A 9,852-nucleotide genomic window follows, 5' to 3' on the forward strand; every position below is an offset into this window, starting at 1 on the left:
GCCTTGCTAATCCTAAACAGGTTGCCCCTCTCAGGGCAAACCAGTTCCTAGAGATAGTGAATGACTTGCCTGGGAGCATGCCTTTTTCATGTAATCCAATAACTTGACTTCAGAACCTCTGCTGGATGACACTATCAGCTCTTACACTTCAGGCCATCGTTCCCCTGCTCTGATCACCCCAGGGCAAGGCACCAGACAACTAAGGACAGTTTCTACACTCCATAGCTTGATGAAATTATTCAAACCAGCCAGTCTTAAATCTGCTTCCCCTGCCTCCCAATTTCTTACCATGGAAATCACAATGAAGGCTCTTGCCCACATTTTCCCCCATTATCTCTGCATCACGACTGACCCTCGTGCTTCCCTTTGTCACCTTGTGTGGAGTAGCATGCCCTCCTCCTCTTGGGAACTGTGAGTAACAAATTATCTTTTCAGTGGCAATTGTTTCCTGATCTATTAGCCACACCATATTTACCAACAATAATACCTACTTTTTTACAATAAAGCTAATGTGGAACTTGAGAAAAATGAATGGGAATAGAGCAAGTCCACAAGTTTACTCTTCTTACCAAGATTTAGCTGGTTTTCTTGAATAAATGTTTCTCAGATTTTTGCATACCTGTGGTTAATGTTTAGAGTTCTGAAAAATTGATTTTTTCAGTTTTTACCAGTGTTCTTGTTAGTTTATGGAGAAGTGGATTTTTGGAGGTCCTTATTACCATATTCCTAATGATTTCATTTTTTGTCTTCTTTTTAATTAAATGAATATTTTTACTATTTAATTTTATTTTCTTTATTGGATTTTTAGATATACCTTTAATTTTATTTTGGCTCTTCTGCACTATTTTGTCTACTTATGTTATTGCCCCCACAATACATTGTTTTATTTTTGCCTTCAAAATTAGCTATCTTTAAAAATAAAAGTAAAACAATTTTTAATATTTATGTACATATTTTTCATTGCCAGTGCTCTTCATTCATATCTATAAATCCAAATGTTTCATGTGATATCATTTCCTTTCAGCTTGAAGTTTTATTAATATATCTCATTGTGTAGATTTGTTGGTGATAAATTCTCTCAGTATTTATTTATCTAAAACTGTCTTTATTTTCCCCTGATCATTTAAGAATAATATTGTTGAACATAGCAGTACAGATTTAATTTTATAAAAAAGTTTTTGATCCATGCTTGGGTTGGTTGAATACATGGATGTGGAACCCATGGATATGGAGCAATGACTGTAGCTATTTTGTGATATATATATACATATGTATATGTATTCACACACACATACACACACACATGTGAATATTTAGTATGTGCAATATTGTCTTAGTCTGTTATGTTGCTTATAACAGAATACCACAGACCAGGTAATTTATAATGAACAGAAATTTAGCTTATAGTTCTGGAGGCTGGGAAGTCCAAGGACATGGTGCCAGCATCTGGTGAGGGCCCTTATGCTATGTCATCCCATGGCAGAAGGTGATTTTTTTTTTTTTATCACACTAAAAAAATTTAATAAAATTTTAAATTTTGGAATAGTTTTAGACTTGAAGAAAAGTTGCAATAGTAGTACAGAGCATTTCTTTCTATTCTTCATCTAGCTTCCCCCGATGTTAAATCTTTCATAGCCATGATAAGTAAACAACAGACTTCATATGGATTTTTACCAGTTTTTCCACTGGTGTCCTTTTTTTGTTCCAGGGTCCAGTCTAGGATACTACATCACATCTAGCCAGGTTGTATTTTAACATGTTAACCAATCTCTCTTTCACACAAATAATTCTTCTCTCTCTTTCATAACCCATAGGAAATGATTTACTTTCAAATATACGTCTTTATAAATAGTCACAATTTAAAAATATGGCCCAAGTCAATTGGAGAATCAATGACCTCTAAAATATATCCTAACTTTTTAGGATGTTGTAAAATATTTTCTAGTGTGTTGCTATTAGTCTTCTAACATGGAAAAAATAAAATTTCTAATACTTTATATAACATCATAGCCATTTGGGGTGTTTTAAAAATTTTCATGTTAACATTTATTTATTGATTTTAATTAATTTTTTATTGAAACATTGTACATATTTATGGGGTGCAGAGTTATATTTCAACACATGTACACAGTGAGATGATCTAATCTAGCTAATAAGCATATTCATCATTGCAAAACTTAATCATTTCTTTGTGATGTGAACATTTGCTCTCCACTCTTCTAGTTGTTTGATAACATGCAGTAAATCATTGTTAATTGTAGATTCCTGGGTAGACTGTACACCAACATAAAATATTTTTTTTCTATATAGCTCTAATTTTGTGTCTATTAACCAGACTTTTGCTATTCTCCTCCTCTTTTCTGGCTCTAGCAATGTGAAAGGGAAGATAATAGCAAGAGAGCAAGAAAGTGCCAAATTCACTTTTATAACAAAGCCACTCTTGAGATAACTAACATGTTCCTGAGATGAAGACTTTAATCAATTTATGAGGGTGGAGCTTTCATGACCTAATCACCTCATATTAGGTCCCACCTCCCAACAATGTTGCACTGGGGGTTAAGTTTCCAAACTTAAACTTCTGGGGACAACATAGTAATTTTCCTCCCCAAATTTTCTCATTATTTTGGTCTGTGATTTTATATTCATTAACTAGTTTATTATAAAGGGCATTAAGGAAGGGCTGACTATAAGACTGTAGTTTGTAATTCTCCCTATGACAATTAACCAAAAAAGCAGAGATGAATTCTAGGCTGGAGAGTGCCCAGATACCAGAGAAACCTTACGGATCACTCCTGTTGGTTGCTTCTCTACTAGGACACTCATCAGATCAGTGTTTTACTTTAAAACTCTTAGAAAAAAGCTACTCCTAGGGACTGAATTTTTGTGTCCCCCCAATAAAGTCATATGTTGAAATCCTAACTCCCAATGTAATGTTATTAGGAGCTGGAGCCTTAAAGATTATTACTTTATAAAAGGGACCCCAGAGAGCTCTCTGGGGAAGCTGCATGGGTACTTGTGAAAGCCTATGCTGAGTTATGTTGGCAAAGGCATGACATAAAGCCAGAATTTAAAAGGAAAGTAGAGTGTAAAGAACTGGAAAATTTGGAGCCTGGCCACGTGGTAGAGAAACAGAGAGCATTTTCGGAAGAAAAATGGTGATCGTGCTAAGAAGAGTAGTACAAAAGAAGGGGATTATGAAAAAAGGGAGGAGAAGGCTTTGAAAGCACCTCAGAGGCCTCTGGGGCCAACCCTTCCATTATAGGCCCAGAGGCCTAGGGAACAGAATGGTTCTTGAGGAACAGGCCTGAGGTGCCCTTCATGGGCTCGCTGCCCAGGGCCTCTTCAGGATGCTGTTCACCCCAGCTGCTTTGGCTACTCCAGCCATGGCCTCAGATGCAGCTGGACCCACAGCTTCGGAAACTAAAAGCCGGAAGCCTTGGCGGTGTCCATGTGGTGTTAGGTCTGCAGAATTGCAGAATGCCAGAGCTCTGAAGGCTTGGGAGCCTCCCCCCCAATTTCAAAGGATGTATGGAAAAGCTTGGGGGTCCAGGAAGAGATCTGTCATAGGGGCAGATTCACCAGAGACAGCTTTCAATAGAGTAATGCTGAATGGAAACATGGGGTTGGAGTTGCAGCAGAAAAAAGTTCTGGGCCTAGTAGAGCCGTGAGAGCAGGACCACCATGGAAATCCCAGAATTGTGGAGCAATCAGAGTGGAACACCAGCCTGGGATAACTGACGTGTGACCTGAGACCAGGAAGGCCATAGGATTGGAGCTGCCCAAGGACTTGTGGACACAGCCCCACACCAGCATGCAGAGGACATTGAACATGGAGTCAAAGTACGTGATTCGCCAGCTGTGTGTGTGTGTGTGTGTGTGTGTGTGTGTGTGTGTGTGTGTGTGTGTATTTACTGATATCAATAGTCCAGGAAAGAAAGAAAATTGATGGTGCCAAAGAGGAAGTAAATAGTTACAAAGAGCAAGTATAGAATAGGTGAAAGGTAATAAAATCCACTCTCTGTTCCTCATCTGTGGTGAGACTAATAACCAAAAGTTTGCAGACTTGTATATTTTTTAAAAATCTCTCATAAAGATCTATGTGCATAGCAAGCACTTTGGTGTCCCTCCAAAAGTTATGTTTTAAATACATTGTATGGCCTGTGCTGTATACTGTTACAAGGAGATGGAAGGACAATTTATAGCTGGGAGAATCAGGAATCATTTAGTGGTTCTAAATTCTCTTTCGTTCCTAGGTGTATCTGACAAGGTCCAAACCAGAAAAAACTAGATGTTCACTCTAGTTTTTTCACACACACAGAATTTAATTTAAGGCATTTGTTTCATGGATCATAGTAAGTTAAAAAGCCAAATAGGGGATGATGAGGGAACCTAGAAATTAGCAACAGGAAGTCACAACCATGCATAGAACCGGTTGTTTGGAGAAAGTGGTTTTATCAGAGTGCAGAAGAGACTAATGGAAGTAGGAAATGTGTGGGTGATGGTCTTCCCAGTGGTGTCAAAGAAAGCAGAGAGAAGAGGAGAAACATCGTGCCTTCTTCCTTTCTTCCGGGCTCTAATCATCTGCCAAAGTTTCTCATTGCCAAAATTAACCAGAAACCAGAGAATAAGGGACCCTAGGAAGCATAGTGCCCTTCATAAACAGAACAGAGCATGTGGGTAAGGATGCAGCTCAGAACAAGCCAACAGCTGATTAGTAGAATAGGTAATATTAATCTGCCTTGCCAATAAAATGCCAAACCAGTTGCAACTGCAAGAAACTAATGCAATCGAATTCACAAGTAAAAGCTAAAAAGATGAATTTTATTGTAGAAAATATAAGATATCCCTAAAGAAATTTACTAAAAGTGTGCCTTCTTAAATAGAGGAATATATGTTCCATGAGTTCAGAAGTTATTGTCTCTTCTATTCAATGCTGTTTTACTAGTACTTAGAACAGTATCTGCCATATAATAAGCACTGTACAAATAATTTTTGAATAAGCATATAGATTGAAATATTTCAGGGAATACTCAAAGCTATATTTGTAATCTTAAGAGCTCTATATTTGTGACTTCGGAATGGGACTGTTACCATAATATGTAACTTCTTATAATAAAAAACTATTATTGGCATATTAGATATCATAAGAATATTAGTAAGGAAACAAACAAGTAAACAGAAATTAAGAACAAGTGTAACAGAACTGTCTACCTGTATATATAATTTTATGTATGTGTAAATGTCTCAGTTTCTTTGTGTGGTTCTGACTACTGCAGTTCATAGATAACATTAGGCACCCAGAGATTCTGATTTCCAGAAACATCGGGTATTTTTATAGGCTAATTTTTAATATATCTTAAATTCTTTGTGTTAACACATAAATTTCTCTTTCAGAGTAATATCTGAAACTCAGCTTTTCCTTTAACTCCATCGACACAGTGCTTTGATAGCAATAGGCACATAAAAATATTTGCAATATTTTGTTGAATAAAGTTACCATTTTATTTGCTACTTTTATTCTAAGTAATAATTATACAATTTTTGTAGTTATTATTATTGAGCCCAAACTGTGATTCTGACATTAATATAACACTATAGAAGCAGTAGCTTCTCCATACATATATGCTGAGAATATCACATTTATGTTTTAATGAACCTCCTAAGTTACAGTGTACCATTGTAAAAAAGAGTATGTTTTTGAAAGGTGAACCCTTATACACTGCTGATGGCAATGTAAATTAGTACAGCCACTATGGAAAACAGTATGGAGGCTCCTCAAGAAATTAAAAATAGAACTCCCATATGATCCAGCAATTCCACTGAGAATACAGCCGAAGGAAATTAAATCAGTATGTCTAAGAAATATGTGCACAGCCATGTTTATTGCAGCTCTATTCACAATAGCCAAAATATGGAATCAACTTAGGTTGTTCAGCAGCAAATGAATGGATAAGAGAAATGTGGTATTTTACACAATGGAAGACTGTTCAGCCATAAAAAAAGAATGATATCCTGCCATTTGCAGCAACATGGATGGAACTAGAGGTTATTATGTTAAGTGAAGTGAGCCAGGCACAGAAAGAGAAATACCACATGATTTCACTCATTTGTGGAATTTAAAAACTTTGATATCATAGAAATGAAGAGTAGATTTATAGTTGCCAGAGACTGGAAGGGATTGCGGGGAGGAGAGAACTGGGAGCAGTTGATTAATGGGTACAAAGTACAGTTACATTGGTAAAATAAATTCTAGTGTTCCAATACACAGCAGGGTGACTATGGTTAACAATAATACATTGCATATTTCAAAATAGCTTTTGAATGTTCTCACCACTAAGAAATGATAAATATCTGAGGTGATGGATATACCAATAACCTTGATTTCATTATAATATGTTGTGTACATGTATTGAAATGTCATGCTGTACTCTCACAAATAGTAGTTATCATGTGTCAATTAAAAACAAAAAGTATAAATTTCCTATCTATTCATTTATACTCTCAATCTTAATTACACAATGTTTTAATTTAATTTAAACTTTATTGGTATTTAATTTTTATTTTTTCAAAAAGAACTGTATTAAGCCATCACCAACCAGGATGTTTTATATTGAATTTACTGCATTACCCTGTTCTGTCTTATACAGGTAAGGTTCTACCGTAAAGGAATTATTTGTCATATAAATATTGAATTGAATTGAAAAACATAGCTAGTGTCAGTCTATGTACTACAAAAGAGTTTGACCTTTATTTTGGATATATAGTCTGTCATTTAAATAAATCAGGTTGGTAAACAGGCAATTTGAATTTTTCTTATAGAAAGGGATATACATAGGACATGATATTTCCAGAAAACATTCTTTTTTTTAGTTAATCTTAGAGTTTATTTTAAAAATTTTTAAAGTATCTTACACATTTAACCTAATTTCAATTTATCCAATCCCACCACATTAACATTGCCCAAACAGAACATTTTGGCATAAAAAACTCACCAGAAATGTTTTATACATTGTTTCACTAGGTTACACCAGATATAGTAAAGCACTTCTCACAATATTAAGAGATAAAAGTTGTACAGGACATCAAGCTGTTTCTCCTTTCTGCTACAAAACTATCTTTCACATCATGTCATAAAGGCATTTTACATCACATTTATAAGTTACCTAAATTCTCCTTTGTACAATGCTGATATAGTTTGTTTCAAAACATTATCAGTGGTTTTGAGCTCTGGAGCACTGAACTGGACCAGATTCCAGACCAACTTAAGAAATTTCTCAGCGTTTAGAAATATCTAACAATGTTTATTACACTCCCTTCAAAAGCTGGCAGGTTAGATAATATGGCCACCAAGATCCTTTACAACCTTCAGGGTTCAAAGCTAAAATACCATTAATTGGTTACTTTTTGAGAAATTTGTACCATAAGCCTCAATGTTTTGATAGCAAAAAGCTTAAGTTGGCTATTTCAGACTTGGTTCAATTTTTCCAAATATATTTTTGTGAATTTTATCTAGAAATTAAAGTTTCTAAAACCCTTACTCATCAATTTCCCATAGATCTGACAAAGCTAGATTCCAATCTTCACATAGCAATTCAAAAGTACACCATGCAGATGAAAAACAAAGTTTGACTCCCTATATTCCCCTAGAAGATAACTTTTAGAAATGACCTAAGCATTTTACACTTTATGTTATGAATTAAAGTAACATAATAAAGGCCCAACCCAAGTGAGAAAAAAGTAATATTGAATTATTTTACAGCCACTCACTCTACTAAAGCCTAATTCTAAGCTGTGGAATACATTGAATATTTAAACATACTCACATAGCTGAGGAAAAAAAAAAAAAACTTAGACCCCAAAAGGCAAAAATAACCTACTTCTACTACCCCCAGTTTCTATCATACCCCAGAATGTAGAACAGAGAAAGGGGAGAGAAAGCAACATGCTTTCAAGTGTTATGCTCAACTGAAATTGAAGACCACCCACTGTATACTTCTGAGCTGCTAAAAGTAAACTTCAGTAAAATAATATCAAAATAATGGTGCTTTATACAAGCTTGATGACAAAAAAACCATTTTTTCACTCCTCATTTAAGATTTACAAGGCTGATCAATAGCTGAAATTATTGGTGTGATGTATTCTAAAGGGATAAAGTTAGACAAAGCATGGTGAAGACTGCTTTATTATTTGTAGTTAGTACAAGTCAATAAATACTGATCCCCAAAGATCTCAGTTATTTATCACACTACTGGTCCATAGAGAGCTGAATGAAGATGAACCAAGCGATTGCTGGGATGACAGAAGTCCAGCCTGCTTCTTGGGAAATGAAGTCACAGCCAACTGATATATGGCCTATGCTGTTCCACCAACTATAAGAATCATGGTTGCTCTATACAGGGCATCAGCTACCCCACCCTTTAGATGTACTGGAATTCCATTATCCTCCTGAAACAGCTTTTGTTTCTCTGGAACTTTACTTTCAAAATGCCTCGGTGAAGCAGTGCTTATGGTCCTCTGGGCAATCTGACAAAGAGCCGGCAGATTGCGCAGCATCTTTGCTCAGTTACTGCCCACCAACTGCGACAACCGAACACAGTGAACGGAAATCGCCACGCCGGAACCGGAACTACCGACTGGCCTTGCGCAAGCATCCCATAAAACATTTTATGATAGTTAATTATAAGAGTCTATCAGGTCAAGATTCAAGAGTCAACTCTTTTCATCTATAAATTCTCCACCCTTCTTGAAGTTCTGGTATATAGAAAGCAGTAGATCAATAGCTTTTGATTAACTGAAAGAATTGGTTACTTTTACGAAATTAAAGCCCTAAAGAGTACAATGGAATGAGAAATCAAATATTTTTTCAAGAATTTTCACAATTGACAGTGGGAGAATAGTATGGGTAAGTGAGAACATGTCAAGATTTATAATATGTTGTGTATTTATCATTATTGATTAATTTTCAGATTTGTAGTACAAACTATTAATTTCATTTAAAGTATGTTATTTCATTTTATGGTGCCAATTTTCTTTTGTGAATTGATTTTGTTTTTGAAATAATTCTCTGGTTATTTTGGCACTGTGTAAGCATAGGCCTTTTTTTTTTTTTTTTTTTTTTTTTTGCCAGCCAAGTTCCCTTTCATTGCCAGGAAAGGAATGGGATCCCTTCAGGGAAAGAAATGGGAACAGCTGTCCTACCCAGTGTTACTGCCAACTTGAGTCTTTTTAGGCCAACTTAGATCAGTGATACTCCGGGCAGTTCATTCACCAAACTGCAAAAGTTTTCTGGTCTCCTTATTAACAGTTTTTAAGAAAAATGTATTATGTATATAAAATCTTCATTTTATTTTTTCATGGTAAGTTTCATAAAAGTCAACTGAAAATTTGCAACGGAGGGGAGATTGCTGTCAGAAAAAAGTATCTTATTCTCTATGCCAGACTACTAGAGCTATTTCTCCACAGCAGTTTTCTTTTTTGAAGCTGAACAGCAGCAAGGTGAGTAATTTATTAGAAGCACAGCAAGTTCCTGGATGCAGCTGGTTTGGTGAAGAGCTTATTCTAAGGCATATGAATGCACGTAGGGAAGAAAAAGGGTTTCCAAAGCAAGCACATATCTTTGAAGAGTTTATCCCCTAAAGTGATCCCAAAGCCACAAATTTAGCTGCCTATGTTTCTCCTTGGAAAGTGCAATATGGCCTGCTATAGAATATATGATACTATAATAGCCATTTATTCAAAGAGATGGCTACATGTGAAAACTCAAGTTCCAGATAGAATTAAAATGTTTTTCTAGTTATGCACAGAACATTAGCTTGAGTTAGAGCTATAATCAGATCTTTGTTTCCAAATTAT

The 9,852-nt window shown here is 35.5% G+C and overlaps 1 pseudogene; it reads right to left on the bottom strand.

Moving 5' to 3' along the window:
* Positions 1 to 8,229: 8,229 nt before the first annotated feature.
* LOC134384182 (cytochrome c oxidase subunit 7A2, mitochondrial-like) lies at positions 8,230 to 8,579 on the bottom strand (annotated as a pseudogene).
* Positions 8,580 to 9,852: the final 1,273 nt, after the last annotated feature.

Source organism: Cynocephalus volans, chromosome 8 (assembly GCF_027409185.1).
Source record: "Cynocephalus volans isolate mCynVol1 chromosome 8, mCynVol1.pri, whole genome shotgun sequence".
Classification (NCBI taxonomy): Eukaryota; Metazoa; Chordata; class Mammalia; order Dermoptera; family Cynocephalidae; genus Cynocephalus; species Cynocephalus volans.